Raw genomic sequence first — 18,413 nt, forward strand, 5'->3', positions numbered from 1 at the left:
ACAGACCAGGTCTACCGCGACTGAGTATTTGTACTCAGTGCATCGAAACTTGTCAGCACGCGCCTTCGGTACCCCCTGAGCCACCCAATGGTGTTAAAGAGCCTCCACACCCAAGATTCATGCTGGCAGCTGGTGAGAGGGATTTCCACTACCTCATCCTCTTGATCTTCCTCTGCATCACCAAGCCTCTTCCCCTCTCCAGATGGTGATCGTGGTGGTAGGGCAGCTGCAGTGGCCATGGATGCCATCTTCTGACAGAAGAACAAAGTAGAAATCTGAACGGAGGAGAGGAGGAGGATCGTCTGCAGGGGTCCCCCCAAACTATTTTAAAATGTGTCTTTACAGACATCTCCGGACAGGTGCACTGTTCGGGGGCACCTCCATTTTGGTTACGGACAGCCAGTATAGTCGCGCGGACGGCAAACGGGTCTTTAAAAAAACAAATAAAACACATCAATAGGACACAGAAATGCACTCAATTAGGAAAGGGAAGGGGTAGCAGAATGGGAAACGTATATTGGTTAATTGTGGTTTGCTACAGACTGTTCATGAGGGGAGGAAGGGATTGAGGTTTCATTGTAGCGTCTTTGAAGGAATTTGGTGGGGTTGATTGGCTGGGACTGGGAAGGGGCACCGGTACAAGTCGGGCAGTGGTATTGAAAATTGTCTTTAATATGACTTTTAACAAATGTCATTAATTGTACAAAATTCTTGCTCAATTCATCCATTTTTGTAGACAGATTTAATCATTCATTTGCAGCATTTGGAGTTTGGGACTGTCTGTGCCCATCTTCTTGCTCATTTAGTGGTAATTCGGGGCCACTTTCTTCATTTGCACTATGTGCTGTTAAAAATAAAACCATGTTTTAGTGACATGAAACAATTTACATTACTTTTTCTACTTTAAAAATTGTATTCTCTACCATTAGTTATTTCCTTCGCTCATTTAATCATGGAGGACTTTTTCTTCTAACCACTCCAGGGTGCTTGCCATTTCTGTATAAAGAAAACAATTCTGCTGTTTTTTACAAGTCAATCCGACCATATCTCCAATATCAGGAGGGAGACCCACTGGCTACCCATCAAGGCCAGAATCTTAGTGCACGGTAGTGGTGCAAGTTATGGTTGCATAGTATATATATATATATATATATATATATATATATATATATATATATATATATATATATATATATATATATATATATATATATATATATATATAGTTATGGTTAAGTTGCTAAACTCATAGGAAGACCACTTTTTTGGCAGCTTATAACTTAGCTCCCGCTGGACGAATCCTCACCAAACTTAGCAAAAAAAAGCATTTGGGCCTCACTGAATGTTTTTGCCAATTTTGGTGAGGTTTCGTGCAGGGGGAAAAGTTATTGGGGAGGTCCCAATTCTTTTTTTTTTTCCCATAGACTGAATGGGGAAAAACTTTTCGCACAGCTACAGCCTGAACGGCTGGACGGATTTTCACCAAATTTGCGGCAGGAGCGGGTTCTTGGGTCAGAAAGTGTGCTTGTGTGTCTTTGGTGGGAATCTGACCTGTACTTTTGTTGCAAACAACTGAAATGTACGTCTCTAAAAATGAGTGATATCTGGGTCTGCTCCGCTAACCCATTTCCCTGTTCGCTCCACGGACCAAAGTGTCATTGGCTTGTGGTATGGGCTGCTGTTGGAGAAATTTGGACGCGGCCGGTGGTTGGCTGGAGGCATTCTGTGCATCAACAATGTTTGAGAAACGCCGCCATGGTGTTGCGGAGCACAGTGCGCCGGTGGAAGGGTCTGCAAAATATACCGTACGCCATGTGTTGGCCGCAAGAAGGGAGAGAAGGGGTGGGGGTGTGAGAAGTGGTTAATGTGACATATTTAAATAGGTGGAAGAAGACAGAGGAGTGGCTGCAGTATTGGTGTGCATTGCGCGAATTTGCGTGTACCCAGACAGCGGACAACTTTGTGTGGTGATATGAGTCAGTTGTCGTAACGGCACGATAGTTTCTGCTGCAACCTGTTTGCAGCAACCTCTTTCCGTGGCGAGTGGTGACAGGTGAATTTCAGAAGGGGAGTGATTTGCACATGGAATAGGGTGGGTGGGAGCACAGGTGCCTGTGCTATGCGGATGAAATGCAGTAGTTGGGTAAATGGTGGCATGCATGAGTGCATGACGTTGTGGTGGGTCCGTTGAAGGATTAGACTATTGGGTGCATTGCCGTAGGCCGGAGCCCATGTTCTGAAGAGCCTAGGGCTTCAGCTCACCCACCGCAGCTATGCATGTGTGACTCTGTATCCGGTAGGGGGGGGTGCGTTCATAGTGTGGTGTGTGCAGATTGGTTGGAGTAGGGCCAATGTTCACAACAGTATGTGGGTAGGTTGGCAGTGACAATACTTTGTGAATGAAAGTGGGTACGTCCATACCATGTGAATGAAGGTGCACAGGGGTGCAGGAGGCAGTGTTTTGTTTCTACATTGGTGCCCTGTTTGCAGCAACCTCTTTCCATGGTGAGTGGTGGCAGGTGAATTTCAGAAGGGGAGTGCATTTCACATGGCATAGGGTGGGTGGGAGCACGGCTGCCTGTGCTATAATGCCGATGGATAGCGGTGGTTGGGGACATGGTGGCATGCATGGGTACATGCAGTTGGGGTGGGTTTGTTCAAGGATTACACCATTGGGTGCATGGCCGAAGGGCGTAGGCAAGAGGCCATGCTCTCAAGAACCTAGGGCATCAGCTCACCCACCGTAGCAATGCATGTGCGACTCTGTATCTGGTAGAGGGGGTGCTTGCATAGTGTGGTATGTACAGATTGGTTGGAGTAGGTCAGGTGACTGTTGGAACGTGGCAAAGTTTTTGATGTGTGGTTGGAGATGCTGCAGTGAAATGTTACGCAGTGTAGCCACTGGGTGCAGTGTTTGCATATTGTCAATATGTTAGAGGGTATGGTTGAAGGGCAGCTTATATGTGCTTGGATATTGTGCTGTGTGCAGATTGCTTGTAGTATGGTCAACGCTGTGAGCATTTTGTAGTTAGGTTGGCAGTGCCACAATACTTTCTGAGTGGAAGTGCATAAGGCAATAGTATGTGAATGAAAGGGTGTAGGGGTGCCGGAGACAGTGTAATGTGTGTACATTATGGTAACTGTTGCATTATACACTGTGCATATGCATTGTGGTGTGGAGGTTGGCTAGGAGTGCTGATGCCAGTAGTTGCATTACAGTGCAGGAAATATGTGCAAGGAGTACATCCACTACAGCAATGCATGTTTGACAGTGCATTAGGTACAGGGTGGTGATGTTTGGTGAGTGGGTGTGGAGCACATTGTGCACGTGCTAGAGCAGCACAAGTGAGTTGCAAAGCGTGTATTGTGGGTTTCATGGTTGTGGTGATAGTTGGAACATGCTACAGTATTTGGTGTACGGCAGGAGATGTTGCAGGGAGAAGATCTGTAGTGTGGACACAGGGTGCAGTGTTTATGTAATGCGAGTATGGGAGAGGGTATGGGTGAAGTGCAGTTTATATGTGCTTGGTTACAGTGCTGTGTGCAAATGTATTGAAGTAGGCCGAATGTTGTCAAGCTATTGTGCATAGGTTGCCAGTGACACACTAATTTGTGAATGGTAGTTGGTAGGGTTGGTGCAGGTTGTGGTATGTTTGTGGATTTTGCTAATTGTGACACTTTTTGCTGAATGGGTGTTTTATGTTGTGAGCGAGTTGGGTATAAGTGGCGCTACGCATGTTATGTTTGTGCATAATGTTACGTGCCCACATGGTCGCATGGATAGATCCATAGTGTTGTGGTGGGTGTGGAAAGGGCTGCACTGTTGCGTGCTGGGGGTGTGCCTGGGGATATTTGTGGATGCTGCATTCATGCATTTTTTAGCAGAAGTTTCTGGTGGAGGGGCTTTGGAATTAAACGGAACGTGTACTAAGAGTGTGCAACAGTAAATATGGAGTGGTGTACAGAAATGATAGTGTGCAATGCAGAGGTGTTGTATGCGCTTGCTGCATGCATGTTTGAAAATGTGACAACACCCAATGGGGGAGTGCTGCAAAAATGCCTCTCGAAATGGAAGAAGTATTGTTTGTGCATTACTGGGCCGTGGCCCTCATTGCAGATGGGAAAGCGCATGTGACGCATTCTTCCATTATGACCATGGTGCACATGGGAATTGAATTGTGGCCAATAGACAAGTAGGTGTTTAGGGTGTGGTTGACAGGAAGGCGTGGTTACAATTCGTCCAAATACAGTGTCGTAAGGTTGGTCGAGATTGGGAGACGCACAGTGCTTATTGTCGGCAATACCTTTGTGCGCCATCTGCACAGGTGTTGTGTGCGCAAAGAGGAGTTGCTGGTAATGTCGGCTTGGAAGGAGTGGATCCGTTCTGGGGCTGTCAGGGTGACTGCAGTTTCGGCAGGATGGTTCGCCTTTGCAGATATGTGGCCTCCATCATGAACGTTGACTTTGTTGTCGTGCACTATGGAAGTGTACATGTGGGTTAAATGTCGTATGGAAATGTAATAAGTCACCTCAAGAGGTTGCTGAACGCAGTGATGCAGATCTTTGCTACTGCCAAGGTCGTTTTCTCATGCATAACAAGAGGGGTATGGGCCCATGCCAGTGTAATTTGTTCCCAGCCAGAGCCCGGAAGGTGTCTTATAAACCGAAGCATGTGTGAATTTATGCAGACTGCTGGCATGTTCTCCACCCACTATGAGATCATGAGGTTGCAACATATGCAGTGGTTCTGTAGAAATGCCATTTATTTTAGCACTATTGGCAATGCCGTTTTCTCTTACACTGTGCAAGAAGCATTGAATAGAATGTGGAAAAAATGTGAGGAGAGCCAAACAAATGCATATAAGGAGAAAAAAAAGTTGCACGCACGTAAAAAAAAAAAAAAAACCTTTATGCATCTACAATGCAATCCCCAATCCCCTAGCAAGCTTGATATTGCTTACACCGAACTATCACTAAATGGTTGCGGATTGTGCGGTAGTTTCAGGATTGCACGTACCACATTCTGGGTGGCCATGTGGCTGTATGGGGATGGCGAAGTCGTGCATACTTTTAGTAAACTTTGTAGTGGACGTGCTTTGGAATGGCACGATACTTGTATTGTAAATGTGTAACGGTACATTTGAAGTGTTGTACATGTGTGACAGTGTTGGATGATAGCGGCTTCGATGCGATAGGTGGATGCGTGTGTGCCTACTTACGCGTAAGCCAATGAGGTAGTGCTGCAGAGAAGATAGTGCGAAGGGAAGAAGGGCTGCTCCAGCTTTGGAGGGGTGTGGACCTTGCGGTACTTGGCGAAAGGCACATGCCACATTCTGCGCTTCTTGCTTCTTACCATGCTGGCCAATGAGAATGGAACTATGGCCTTTGGCCAATCAGGCTCTGGGTGTGCGTCACAGTAAAGGGCGGCATTCCCATTTTCCATTAATTTTTGTACTGCTGCTGGCAGAAATGGCAAGACACACAGTTTTCGTTGTGGGTGATGCTTTTGTGGAAGAACTGTGCGTGTATTCCCTCCAAGAAGACTTATAAGGCAATTTCGGTTTGGAGGGAGTGGACGCTATGTGGTATAGTGCCGAAGCATGCTGTTTCGGCGGACTGCTTGTAGAATGTAGACGCGTGGCCCCTTCGGGAAGTGTACATGTTGTGATCGTGCACTTTGGAGCCTTCTTTTTGGGTTACATGCCTTGTTCCTGTGCGTACCGTCAACTGAAGATTATGATGAAAGCAGTGGAGCGCATTTTTACTACTGCCAAGGTGCTTTTCACATGTATACCTCCGAGAATAGTGTGGAAGTATTCCAATGATTACTGTTGCCAGCCAGAGGTCAGAAGGGGTCTCATCAACAGAAGCATATGTGACTTCTTGAGTGCTGCTGGGATGTTCTCCTGTGAGAATGAGAACATTGGTTTGCGATACATACACCTTTTCAAGGCTGATGGCATGTCTTTGTCGACCAGTGGCAATTAAATATTGTTTCACAGTCTACACACTGCAATGGAGACCCTACTGTTAAGAATGTGAGCTGACGTTGAAAACACATTTATGTATGAAAACTGCAAAACAAATGTTTCTAGGGATTCACCTTAGCACCTTTAAAAAAAAAAACACACAGGCTCTTTGAAGAGCCACCACACTGAACGACATCCGCTTCCCTGGTGGAAAGTTATTACCCCACTCCCGCGTACGCACAGCACAAAAGGGCCGCAAATATTGCGATAGTTGCAGGGTGGCACGTGTTACATAAGCCCCTTTTGCTGAAGACGGCCATAGAAATGGGCCTGCGGCAGTAAAATTTGTGAGTGTGGTGTGTACGGACAGACTGTGCTACACAGTGTATTTGTTGACAGAAATGCAGAGGGTGCGGTTATGGCTGTGTGTTTCACGAGGCACAGCGTGCAGGTTTTAGGGGATTCCGATATACATTGACTGAAAGTGAATGGAAAACACTGTGCAGTGGCTGCTCATTTTGCAGTATATCGTGTGCATGTGTAGTGCTATGGTGTAGCTACAATGAAATGACTGATTTTGGTTTCTCTGTGTGACACGCAATCATGCCGATATTATTATTGTTCATTGTGCAGGGAAAATTGCACAGCACGTTACACGACTTCCAGTGCCGTTTGCGATGAAGGAGGCACTTGCCCAGGTCATGCGTCTGTTTCCGATCTCTTGCATAAGTTTCTATCGTATTATGCAGCCACCGATGTGGCAGCATCATTTTCTATTTGGTCCGTGAATGCAGACAGCGCGGTACATTGCAAAGAAGTGTTTTTGTACCTTTTTTCGACATGTGCCAATGGCATTCTTTGCCCATGGGAATATGACGTTTCACAGCACGAATACTTTTCCCCGAAGTCGGCAGCAGTACTTTAAATGCGGTAGTCTACTGCATGAATCTGTAGGGCTGGCAAAAGGGGCAGTGTTACCAGCATACAGTGGATGACCTATACATGGGTCTAGGTATGGAACGGAAACACGTGCACTTCCACAACTACTTAAAAGTGCATTCGAAGATGTGACATGCGGTCACTAATGGAGTCCTACGGATACTTGCAGTGTGATTGCACATACGCCAACCAGGTGCAGTCTCCCTAGGAAATGTCCATATTGCTCATCTGTAGTCATCTCGGCCAGTAGTGTGCGGCACAGATTTACCATGCACTCTTAACACAAAAAGAGAGCCTACTAATATACTAACCAGTCCTACTAATATACTAAACAACAGTTACTATGTACATCTGTAATTGCTACGATACACCAACACTATTCGGATAAGTAAGGGGTAGCGCGAAGGGATACATACACCAGACACTTTGCCCTTCCCACACGTTCATCATGAGGTTAGCCAAGGAATCAATAACAAACCGTTGTTAACGGGACGTTATGGTTATTTTGCCGTACCAAATACATATCCTCTTTACAGAAAATGCTATGCTAAAGCAATGTTCTGCTTACAGTGCCCTACTAAAAACCTATGAAATTCACTAACAAAAACATTGTTAAAGGGACGTTATGGTTAAGTTGCAATAGCAAAAATCGATGAAATTCAATGGAAAAACATTGTAACAGGGTCGTTATGGTTACAGGTAAAACCGAAAATAAATTTGACAGTTATGGTAAGCTTAGCAACCATAACTCGTTCCACCAGTGTGCACTGCAAGGACTAACACCCATGACATCAAAGATGCCATCACAAATCTCATTCATGACATCACTGATGACATCTCGTGTGGCTACCTCTGTTTTGTTCACTTCCATAAGAAGGCCAGGTGCTTTTCTTCACTAACAGTCAGGAACAAACAATTCAAAAGGTTTTATATTTGTGTACTGCACCCTTCTCATATTTTCTTAAACTACTTTCCTTACGGTTCACTCACATCATGATAGATATAGATCTAGGGGAAGAGGAAAGCGTAAAACACAGCACTGGTTTCTGTGCATGAAGTTCATCAGTTAAGTTATGAAGAATGTCTGGTAATACTGCTCTTTTTTTAGCTTACTTTAATTCCCTTGTATATGGTCATGTTTGTATGCATTGTGGTGTCTTTATGGTTTCTGTGCAGTAGTGCAATTATGTAGTTGTAAAGGCAATGGTAGCTACTTCTTACATGTTTCACAGTACCCGACACTCTAAAACGAATGCATTCATGATTTCACTATGTAACATGGAAAGATTTTTAAGGTTACACTTGCATGAGGCATGGTGCAGACAATGGCTACGTTTGCACATGAGCTCCTTCGTGTACAGTGAAGTGTGTAATACAATGGTGTGTATAGCAATGCATTCCTCCATAAGCTGCCTATCTCATGATAGTTCTTCCAATAATCTTTTATAGTTTTCTGCCACCATTACAATAACAATCTCTTTTGGAGGCTTCCTATTAAAACTACATGCCAATGTGATGTCATCAGTGAGATTTGTGATGGCATCTTTGATGTCATGGGTGTTAGTCTTTGCAGTGCACACTGGTGACACGAGTATGGTTGCTAAGCTTACCATAACTGTCGAATTTCGTTTTTTTTTTCTCGGTTTTACCTGTAACCATAACACTCCTGTAACAATGTTTTTCCATGGAATTTCATAGGTTTTTGCTGTTTTTGTTAAATATATACACACTAGGAAAGTTCATTTGAGCCAAGTAATACATTCACAATGCCACCTAGTGGCCATCGCTGGAAGTCCACCTCCAGTTCTGAGCCACAACATCAAGGTATTGTGGGTATGCAAATTAACTCAAACACAAACCTTTTTCTCCAGGAAATTGGCATAGAAGGATCTCGACCAGTTGGAGGGCGTGGTTTCCAGACATTCGTCCCACACTGACCAATTTGAGGATTTCGTCGCAGGTAATAGGGAACGAGATGATATTCTGATCAGGGACTCACCCCCTGATAAGGTAGGGACCTTCCACGCGCTTATGTCCAGGGCGCTAAGATGGCTAAGAAGGACAGTGTGCTGGATCAGCGGAGAGAGCAGCGCAGGAAATCTGTTATGTCTCTCCCACTGTTGGAAGACGTCTGGGAGGATGGCCTGGTCACTTTGGTGCATCCTGCTACTGCCCCCAGTGGTCAAAGTGGGCGGGAGCGGTGCTCCTCTACTTCTTTTAATTAAGTTTTACCGTTCCTACTTTAATTTTCAAAAGAAACGGTTCCGGAACGTTTTTGTTTTAAAATAAAAGTGTAGGAAGAAGTTGAAACTTGAACTTTCAGTGCACTGCACTGGACGTTCCCTTAAACAGCAGGCACATGTGTTTTGAGGTTTGTAGTGTGCATGGGAGGGGGCGTGGCGGGGGGGATGGGGTTTGTAGGGAGCGGTGCAGACCAGTAGGGAACATAGTTCCACTACTTCTTTTCGTACACTTCGACCACTGACTGCCCCAGCAAAAAAGGACTGGTGTGAAAAAAAAAAGGGTCCCAGAAATCGCTCCTACCTGCCTCTGTACCCAAGCCACACCAGACTGTTGTCTCTGCTGCTGCCAGAAAAAGGTCTGCTAATCCGTCATCGTCCTGCTCCGTCCCTCCACACAACTAAGGCAAATGGCTTGACACCTTTAGGAAGAAGGTTATTACCACTGCAGCCACAACTGTCAAGGCGGCAAATGCAATGGCCATACTTGCACGCTATGATCGCAAGCTGTGGTACAAGATGAATCCCTTACTAGAGTTTCTGCTTGATTACAAGAAACTGGAGGCAATGGACATCTTCCATGAGGGGGAATTGGCATCAGACCATGCCATCACGGTTTCAGTGGACATCGCTGATATTGGTTTTTGCCAGCTTGGAAATGGAGCAGTTCTGCAGAGGCAAGGTTGGCTCAAGGCCACAGAGTTTTGACCCTATGTCCAGTGTAGGGTCGTTGATATGCCCTTCGACAGAACTGACCTATTTGAGAAGAAGGTGGATGAGGCTTTATAGTCCATCAAAACAGACACGGAAACCACTCGTTCCCTGGGCACGCTGCAGCAAAGGCGCCGGTCCTTTCGCTATGGGAAAGGGCCTTATGATAGAACTTTGCGGGATAACCGCTCCACATACCAGTCGTCTTCCGCCTCCTACAAGACCCCGTACTCACCAGTATAGAAAGAAGTCCCACTCCTACAGGGGTTCGCAGGGCCACTGTGGCTCCTCCCTATCTAGGGGCCAGTCTGGCAGACAACCATGGCCAGCCCAATACTCCCGCTTCAGCACCCTGGTGGGAGGACGACTGTCGGGGATTGGCAAAGAATGGGGAAACATCACAACCGACAAGTGGGTGCTAGCCCTCCACAAGCTGGGCCACTCGCTGAAGTTCATAGACTATCCACCGGACATTCCTCTCGCACACAAGCCGGAAAAGTTGCTAAATCTGCTGCTGCAGGAAGTGCGAGCTCTGCTACAGAAAGGGTCAGTGGAGAAGGCTCCAAAGGATGAAGTGGGCACAGGAGTATACTCCCTGGTAAGGAGAAAGTCACTGCACAAGTCAGGGGGTTGGAGGCCCGTTTTAGATCTGGGGGTGCTCAACAAATTCCTAAAGGCACAGACGTTCTGTATGGTCAGACTGCAGCAGGTGCTGTCCCAGCTGCAGCAAGGATATTTCTTGGCGTCCCTTTTTCACATTGCTGTTCGCTTCTCACACCAGCGCTGCCTACACTTTGTGGTGGCAGGGGTGGATTAATAATTCAAGGCCCTTACCATTGGCCTGCTTCTGCTCCACAGGTGTTTACCAAGTACCTTGCACCAGTGGTGGCACACCTGCAGGGGGGTGGGGGGGGCATTCACGTATATACGTATCTAGATGACTAATTGGTGAGAGCCCCCTCCTACCCATTGGCAGAAGTCGACACCAGAGCCACCATCCAGTTTCTACAGCAACAGGGTTTCTCCATAAACTTCCAAAAGTCGTGGCCGGTTCCATCACAAAAGAGACATTCTAACTCGGATTAAGACTCGACACCCAATCCTGCACTGCCAGGCCCTCGGACGAAAGGGCGGCGGCTCTTCTGGAAAAGGTGCCCAGTCTGCAACTACAAATCTCTGCTGGGGATGTTGTATCATACATTCCGTTTATCCCCAACTGCCGGCTGCACATGAGGCCGGTGCAGGAATTCCTGGATGCCTGTTGGATACAAGCCTCAGGGTCCTGGGACGACCGCTTTGGTCAGGTAGGTTTTCAGGTGGAGCCTTTGCTGGTGGTCGGTGGGGGAACATCTAGTGCAAGGCCCCACTTTCAGGTTGCCGGACCATACGGCCCCCGTCACGACGGATGCTTCACTGGAGGGCTGGGGCACCCACTATCAAGACCAACACACCAGAGGCCTTTGGTCAGAGGAGGAAAAGAGCCTACACATCAACCTGCTGGAGCTGCGAGCAATCTTCTGTGCCCTGAACTCTATGATCCTTCCTGATGGGGAAGGTACTTGGGATTTACACCAACAGCACATCAATGTTTTGTGTCTTCAAGCAAAGAGGTCCCCACAGCTTTCCAGGGAGGCTTAACCCCTTTGGCATTGGGCTCTGCAACATGTATGTTTCTCATTCCCCTTCGTCTGCTGGGAATTCAGAACACTCCAGCAGACTCCCTCAGCATTGAGTTGCGCTCCTGCCACAAGTCAGAGCTGCACGAGGATCAACTTCATCTGGTGATTCAAATGTGGGGCACTCCAGAGATCAACCTCTTTGCCACCTAGGACAACAGTTGCTGCCAAACATTTGCTAGCTGCTTCCCCCATCCCGAGAGCTTGGGGGATGCTTTTGCGTTTCCATCGGAGGGGAAGTTTCGGTATGCTTTTCCCCCCAATTCCTCTGGTGCCTCAAGTCCTACACACCTTCAAACTGTATCGGTGCAAACAGATATTAGTGGCCCCTGTACTTCGACCCTCTCGTCAGCGGCTCCTCTCAAGCTGCGCCCACAACAGATGCTCCTCTCCAGGAACCAGGGGGCGTTGCTGCACCATGCCCTGGCCTCGCTCAGTCTGACAGCCTGCCTCCTGTGTTCTTAGAATTCACAGCTCTATCCCTTCGCAGGACTGCTAGGAGGTCCTGGCCTGAGCAAGATCTCTGTCCACCTTGAAGTGTTACAAGAGCACCAGGTTCTACTTTGTCGACAGAGATTCTGCAGAAGAGTCGGCCAGTCGGTTCTTCAGAGCCTTTTTTGCGTGAGCTTAGTAAGTTCAGTGGTTTGTTATGCTCGGAGCTTGCCTCCGCCCATATGTAGTGTTTTAATACTGTTAGTAATCTATTAACAGCATGTGAATCTATTAAAGAGCCAATTATGGAGAAGTAATAAGTTACTTACCTGTAACTCTGGTTCTACAGCATTGCTATCTTTCATAGATTCACATGCGACCCTCCCACCTAGCCTGCTTGGCTCGTCTTTTGGCTTTTACTGCCACTCATGTGCGCTTGGCAAATATGAAGATGGCCAACAGGGGAGGAGTTAAGGGAGGTGTTCCTATTGACTGTGGGCAGTATGACCCAAAATGACTCTGCTAGAGCACAAATGTGACAAAGTTTTCAGTTTGTTGAAACTGCTCTTTTACCAAGGATTTATTTGTTTTATTTATTGTGCATGTGCTAAGCGCGTATACAGTAAGTAAATTCTGTTTCAAAGTTCCGACAGGGAGGGAACATGGGATTTAAGCAATAAATACAGTGGAGGATAAAGCCAAACCTTCTATGCCTTGTGAGTATTCAGAACGTGCACGTGCAGCGAGAAGAGGGGAAGTGGGAGCGGGTGTAGGTGCAGGAATGTCCGTGCTCGTTGATGAGCAGTGGAGGAAGTACATAGTATGGCAAGTGCTATGCATCCTGGAGCCACATGTGTTAGTGCAAGCCTACAGGAAGGAGGCTGGTGGGTATTGAGGCAAGTGCTGTGAGGTAGGCAAGGGCTGGGGTAATTGGGTGTGGGAGGCCAGGACCCCAAAGGATACATAAGGGCCCTGGTCACCTATCACAGCGACTGTGAGATTAGCAGAGTAGGGAAGGAGGAGGTGAAGAGGAAAGTTTTGAGGAGCTTCAGGAAGTCCTGCTCAAGACGACGATGAAGGAAGAAGCGGTTCCATAAGAGGGAGCCAGCTAAAGAAATGGATCGACCTCCGGTCCTCTTTTTAGTAAAACGCTTTACACACAGGGAGTTGGTGCCAGAGGACCATAGAGATCTGGAGGGAGAGTATTTAGTAAGAGAAAGTTGCAGATAGCGTGGTCAAAGGCCCCAGACAGCCATGCGGATGATGTAGAGGGATTTGAATTTAATCTATGCAGCAACCTGGAGCCAGTGAAGAGTTTTTAGGGCAGGAGAGATGTGCTCGCTGGGCTTAAGGCCAAGGATAAATCTTGCTGCTTTATTCTGGATTAGCTAGAGGGGTCGTAGAGTTGAAGAAGGTAGATTCCGGAGAAGGCTATTGCAGTAGTCCAGCCTAGAGAGAACCAGGGCTTGGGTAACATTGAGCTTCTCTGGGAAAGTGAACAAAGGGAGATTTCCTTTGAGAAGGAAGAGTTGAAAGTGGCACTTCTTGGCAATGTTCTTAGTGTAAGGAAGGAAGGAGAGAGGAGTCGATGATGACTCCAATGTTTCTGGCTTCGATGAAGGAGCCCATAGAAGATGGCCAGAATGAGAGGGGGGAGGGAAGAGGGAGCAGGAGTTCCAATGGGAATGATCTCCGTCTTGCTGGCATTGAGGCAAAGATCGTTGGAGGTGCACTAGGACTCGATGGCAGATAGACAGTCAGGGATGATGAAAGATGCAAGAGGGTCAGCAGGAAGTTTGAAAAAGAGTTGTTGTCTGCGTAGCACTGGAAGTTGGAGGAGGAGGAAATGAGGAGTGCCAGAGGAGCAAGGTAAGTTTTGAAGAGCCAGTGGGAGAGGTTTTGAGGCCTGGGGGACACCACAGGCGGAGAAGGAAATAGGTGAGGAGAAGGTGCCTAAAATGACTAGGGACTATCGTTCAGTTAGGAAGGAGGTCAGCCAGTCAAGTGCCCACTCCGAGATGCCAGGGGTATCATGGAACCGTTTTATGAGGATAGAATGGTTGACCATGTCGAAGGCAGAGGAGAGATCAAGTAGGATGAGGACAGCTGGACAGTTAGAGTTCAGAGATGCGAGCAGTTCTTCACAGGTGTTCAGAAGAGCAGTTTCAGTGCCTCTGGATGCTCGGGATCCAGATTTATGGTCGTGGGGACCACCAACAAGTTCAATGTGTGAGGTAAGTTGTGGAAAGGCTAGCTTCTCCAGCAGATTCCCAAAGAAGGGGTGATAGAAATAGGTTGGTAGTTGGCTGGACAGGTAGGGTCTGCTCAAGGTTTTTTCAGGAGGGAGCGCACAAGGGAGTGCTTGAGGGTAGAGGGGGAAAGGTCCAGTGGCAACAGTGGTTGCTGAGATCAGCAAATGCAGGGGGAAGAGAGCCAATGTTGTGGATCTGGAGGAGCAAGGGGAAACCTGTCTGGAAGAGACCTTTGTGGCGCGGACAACTTTAGTCACTTCTTCAGGTGTGACAGGGGAGAAGGAGGAGAGAGAGGAAGGAGGAGGGTCTTAAGAAGCCATAGGCAGCTAAGGGAGTGAGGGATGGGTTGGGCACAAGGGTAGCAAGGGTGCTCAGGATTTCAGAGTTTTAGTGGTGAAGTTCAGCCGTGTTGTTGGATGCACCTTTTCTTGGTACGGATGGAGTCTGTATTGCCTTTGGAGCAGGCGGCAGGCCAGTTTGTCAGAGGGTGAGCCTGAAGTTTGCCACTTCCGTTCTGCAGCTCTGCACTTGCATTTCAGGGCTACAAGTTTGGAGTCGTACCAGGTGTTATGTTTGGAGGCCGGTTTCATGCGGATCCTCCTGACTGGGCCAAGAATGTGAAGGGGGTTTGTAATGGCCAAATGGAGGTTGCTGAGAGCAGTGTCTGTGGTAGAGTCTGTAGGGGGGAGAAGGTGGATGCGGAGGCAGCAGCAGACTCGTTTCATTGGACAGATGTTCGTGAACAATGGACAGAGCGGTGGCGGGAGAGATTACCAACTTGCATACCAGGCTCTCGAAGGAAGAGTAGAGCTTGGTGGGTATGAAGGAAGAAAGAACTCACTCAGGGAAGAGTAAGGCAACCCCACCGCCAGCACAGTGAGGTTGTGGCTTGGAAATGATCTTGAAGCCATCAGGCAGAAGTGTAACGCTCACCTGATTCCCGTAGAGGCGCCGGTCTTGACTGGGCGTATACCGTATCTTCAAAGGTGATGTGTAACACACGGCTGGCTCTTTGGGCTGGACCTCTGTGCACTGTATGTCTGACTCGAAGGGTAAGATGTCTGCAGATAGAAAATATGGGATTAAGGAACTGGGTTATTGAATGTCTCTCTCTTCTTCCCTTTCTCTTCTCCTGTAGAACCCCAAAGGTTAACGCTCTCACCTTAGGTAAGTGAACGCCGTGCTCTCCATCTGCCTCGGGGCAGGGTGCTGTAACCAGTTTCTTCACTGGATAAGGGGAGCAGGCCTCTTGACTTCAGAGGACTGCTGTCCGTCGTTTACTGCACGAACGGTAAGTTTCGAGTAATTCTAATGTCTTTAAAGTCTTTAGTAATGATGTTTCTTGTTTTGCAGGGTTCCGGCGATGGCGGATGACGGGCTGAAGTGAGTTGAAGATGGAGCCCGTGTGATGAATAGAAGCGCCTGGAAGCACGTAAGTAAGCGCTTGTTGCCTGCTTCACGATGCGCTCTAACTGTCTTTTTATTTTGCAGGTACAAGTTCGGAGCGGCTGCAGGGTGCCGGAATACCCACTGGGTTAGATGTGGAAAGGAGTAATGGCACGTGAGTATTAAAGTTCCCCAATGTCTTTAAACACACCTTGTTTTGTCTTTCAGATGTGGGATGCAGCGCCGAAGGCCTCCGGAGCGTGCGAAGAGTTGGTAAGCTTTTGTCTTTCAGATGCCGGAATGCAGTGTGAAGACCTCCGGAGCGCACGAAGAGTAGGTAAGCCTTTGTCTTTCAGATGCCGGAATGCAGCGCGAGGCGTTGGTGACAGCCGATGGACCAGGTAAGTGAAGAGCTGTCACTGAAGACCGTAATGCTAACCTGTTCTTTCTTGTCTTTATAGGTGTTGCTGAAGACTGGATTCAGGATGGTAAGCCTTTTTCCTTAGGCCCAGGATCAGATGCAGAAGACACGATGAGCGTTCTGCTGCAGAGGATGCAGAATAACGCAAAGCAAGATTCATCCATCGGGTGTGGTTTAAATAGCCTCCTGTAGTGCTTAGGTGTCTCCTTCCACAGCCACGCCTAGGTAAGAAAAGAGTTCCTGCTTTCCAGAAGAGTTCCAGTGTTCTGAATCTAGGGAGTGACTCCTGCCCCACCCAACAGGAAAAGTAGTTCCAAACAGAAGAGGATCAGAGGCTCAACTGGCAGGCAAGTAAGCAGCATGGTCTGCTGCAGGTAAGTCCACCCAAGCATTATGAGCCCGGTGCTTCCAGCGCTGGGACTGGGCATATTTATGAGCCTGGTGCCACTGGCGCCAGGACTGGGTCCAAAAGGTCCCAATTGGGACTGGTTGGCACTCGGAACCTGGGTTATGGATCTGCTTCCAAGGGAGTTGGGAAAACCCTGACCTTTTGGAAGCAGAGATCATGACAGAAGGGAGTCAAACGCAGTGACTGAGCTGGCTTTGAACCATGTCTCGCTAAGAGCGAGAATGTTGATGCCAGTGTCTTCAAGAAGGAGGCAGATGTCGGTGGAGCGTTTGCTGGCAGAGCGGGTGTTAAGAGTAGCCAGGTAAAGGAGGTCTCTGCCTTTTAATGTTTTCTGCTGTGGAGTACAGGGGCGTAGTACACCAGTCAGAGGGGGAGGGACAGAGAGAGTGGTAGGAGAAGGGGCCGGCGAAGAAAGGAAGTTAATGAGGGACGACAGGCGCCAGTCAAAGAGTAGGAGGAGGTTGGGTTGAGGACCCTTGTGCCTTTGTGGTAGACATTAATGATGTAGTGTGATGATGAGAAGCTGGCCAAGAGGACTTCCCACTTGGTGCCACCATTAATAGGAGAGGATGTGAAAGGGGGATAGAGTGGTGATGAGTTCATAGATCTGGAGAAGGGACAGAGAAAAGGATGTCGTTGAAGACCTGTCTGGAAGTTGCACTGACATGTATCTGAGATGGGTAGGCCAGGGTTGGCTCTCAATATGTCTTTTTTAGTGCTTTTTCCTTCCAGACTTTGTAAGAGATGGAAGGTAGGTGATAGTGTAGCAGTTGGAGAAGATAGGAAAGATGCCGAGTGCCATGAGGGTGGCAGAGGATCGTTGAAGAGAAGAGAGGCTGCACTACAAGTTCTGGTCCAGATCACAAAGCGGTCTAGTGGTTAGAGTAGGGGCACACAATGCAATGCAATCTGAGGTGCAGGATGTTAAAAGCGCAACACCCAAGTTTGAAAGTCAAAAACAGGGTACACAATACAATGCAATCTGGGGCGCAGGATATTAAAAGCACAACACCTAAGTTTGAAAGTCAAAAACGGGGTACAAATTGCAATGCAATATGGGGTGTGGATGTTCAAAGCACAACACCTAAGTTTGCAGATAAAAATGAAAAGTAGGGCGCAAAAAGCAGTGAAGAGAAGGAGAATTGGATCAAGGCATAAAGATCGCGTGAGGAGAGGTTTTGGTTCAGGTTTTGCTAGTGGATGAGGCAATGGGAGAGTTCATCCATCATTCACGTCAATGTTGGGAGTGCTTGCGGGTCCAGTGCACAGGCCATCTAGTCACTGGCTGCAGTGGGGGGGGAACTGGGGGATTAAGAGGTGGGGGCCCTCATAGGCACAGACAGGGGCCTTAGGGGTGGGCCTTCACCTGGGGGCCGACTAAGCCTGCCGGTTCCCCCATTGGCTGATGAGGTCTAAGGCTGGCCAATCGCAGGGTGGGCAGGGCTGTCGGGTGAGTCACTGTGGTGCCATAAATCGTGTCGGCCATGTTGGTACGAAAGCCACACAATGTAGAAATGCAGCCCCACCAGGGCTAGCAGATGATCTAGGGCACCCAATCAAAGCGGGGTGCACAGCCCGATGAATGTAACTAACGGGCCTTGCTCAGGGCGATTTTGCAGATATTTTTTCATTAAATGTGCGTACCTCAGGAAATGTGCAATAATTAATTCAAAGCCCATAAGGGCTTACCTCTTCTGCGCCGATGTCGTGTGCTGCCGAGAAAGTGGTTGTGGGGCCTCCTGTCCACAAGGCTGGTGGAGATGCCTCAGCACCTCCCCTTGGTGCCTGACGTCGGGGAATATTCACAGCATGTTGATCTATGAAAGATGCCAGTGCTGGAGAACCAAAGTTACAGGTAACTTATTCCATATATCAGATTAACGTGACCAGTGCTTTATCGTTTATAAAAATGCATGAACAAAACCTCTACAAGTAGACTGAGTGCCCCTTGACACTGGATGGTAAAGAGAAGAGCTTA

At 47.9% G+C, this 18,413-nt stretch overlaps 1 protein-coding gene across 10 annotated transcripts in view; it reads left to right on the forward strand.

Moving 5' to 3' along the window:
- Positions 1 to 18,413, forward strand: part of CASK (calcium/calmodulin dependent serine protein kinase) — a 2,777,982-nt gene that overhangs the window by 1,908,351 nt on the left and 851,218 nt on the right. The window lies entirely within an intron of this gene.

This window comes from Ambystoma mexicanum, chromosome 7p (assembly GCF_040938575.1).
Source record: "Ambystoma mexicanum isolate Mex_15411 chromosome 7p, UKY_AmexF1_1, whole genome shotgun sequence".
NCBI classification, from domain to species: Eukaryota; Metazoa; Chordata; class Amphibia; order Caudata; family Ambystomatidae; genus Ambystoma; species Ambystoma mexicanum.